Below are 2,011 nucleotides of genomic sequence, written 5' to 3' on the forward strand. Positions count from 1 at the left end.
CTACAATCCTAGAGGATATTTACATTATCGATGACAAATAAGAAACACACACAATTTGAATACATTACGACATCAACATACATGTAAGGCATATACGGAAACTTTCATCAGTTGGGGATGATAAATTAAACAATTTTAAGCTTCAACCAACCACAGGCAGCAAACTTTGTGACTGATCAATTGGCTTGAGAAAGTCTACAGGAGAGGACGAAAGCTTGGCCAAAACGATCATTAAGGTCGGTGGAAGCCTAAAATTGAGGCACATGTAAGGCACAATTGTAAAAGTCAACACACGGGTAGAAAACCACATATAATATCAAGCATCACGGTGAAAAACATCTTAATGTATTCAATATTTCTTGCAAATTCATATGCATCATGTTACATTATTCCCAATTCAATTTTAGATAATAATATAAAGTCGGATCGTACAAAAACTTTTTGATATATGTGCCAATCATTCTATGTCATATATAGAAATCTGATATTGGTGAACTAGAAAAATGTACTTTCCTCAAAACAAAGTCATCCTACTTTCAGCCTCATCTCAGTCTGTCAAAAGTTAATCTTCACAGCCTGTATTGAAGTCAGCTTTGGTCTAAATCTTTTCTCAAATTATGGAACAACATTATGTCAAATTTCACTGAAATTGTATTCATTTCGTGTATACTTACTTGTCAGTATAGTTATCACCAATTTTAGTGTGAAATGTGATTGACCTACCATTAGTTACCTGGTCAGAAGAAAAAATTCTTTACATCACGCTCCGAGTTAGACCTGAGTTCAACAAATGGGCCCATAATTCTTATCTCTAAATCTTAAAGGACAAGTCCACTTCATGAAAATGTTGATTTGAATCAATAGAGAAAAAACCGACAAGTATAATGCTGAAAATTTCATCAAAATAGGATGTAAAATAAGAAAGTTGTGACATTTTAAAGTTTCGCTTATGTTTTACAAAATAGTTATTTGCACAATTAAGTCACAAGCAAACGAGAGAATCAATGATTTCCCTCACTCACTATTTCTTTTGTTTTTTTATTGTTCGAAATTACACATTACATGTATTTCAATTTTTGCAGATTTGACAATAAGGACCCACTTGACTGAACCATAAAATGTTAAGCAAAGGTAATTGAACATGTTCAAAGATAAATAAAACTTTGTTTCACTGGACAATGTGGAGAAAATTATAATATTTCATACTTCATATAATAAAATACAAAAGAAATAGTGAGCGAGTGATGTCATCAGTTCCGTCATTTGCATACTGACTGGGTTGTTCATATAACTGTTTTGTGAAATTAAAGCGAAACTTTAAAATGTCATAACTTTCTTATTTTACATCCAATTTTGATGAAATTTTCAGTGTTATGCTTGTTGGATTTTTCTCTTTTTATCAAATCAAACTTTTGTTGGGGTGGACTTGTTCTTAAAATTTGTACATAATTTCTCACGATACTTACCATGAACAAGATTTCCCTGATAAATTACATCATACAATCATGAAAATTCATCTAAGTTGGTTGAAAATGTTATACTGTTATTTTTTTTTAAATCTCATCTCAACACAAGAAGAAATCTCACTGACAAAAGCTGCAATCAGTGGCTGAAAATTTGGAGGTTACTCTCCAAAATTGTTTTTCTCGTGGTGAGATCTTAAGTTTAACATGTTCTAAAATTACATGTACATTATAAATAAGGGTTCAACCCATACCATATATATTCAAGCATTGAATTTATACCAGCTTTTTAAACAGTCCTGAATCTAAAACACTTTCTGTATCAAGAGGCAGGTATACATAGTATCCACAAAGGTTTCTAACACAATTAACTTCAGAAGCAGAAAAGATCACAAACACTACTCTACAATATTGCACCCATCACCATTTCTTGTACTTATTTTACTGTACAAAAAAAATATGACCTATTTGCAAACTAGTTAGTAGAATCAATTAATTTCAATATTTAACCTTGGGTCATTTGGAATCGTCAAAAAAAGCATTTTCAC

The sequence above is a fragment of the Lytechinus variegatus genome, chromosome 15, assembly GCF_018143015.1.
Source record: "Lytechinus variegatus isolate NC3 chromosome 15, Lvar_3.0, whole genome shotgun sequence".
Taxonomy (NCBI): Eukaryota; Metazoa; Echinodermata; class Echinoidea; order Temnopleuroida; family Toxopneustidae; genus Lytechinus; species Lytechinus variegatus.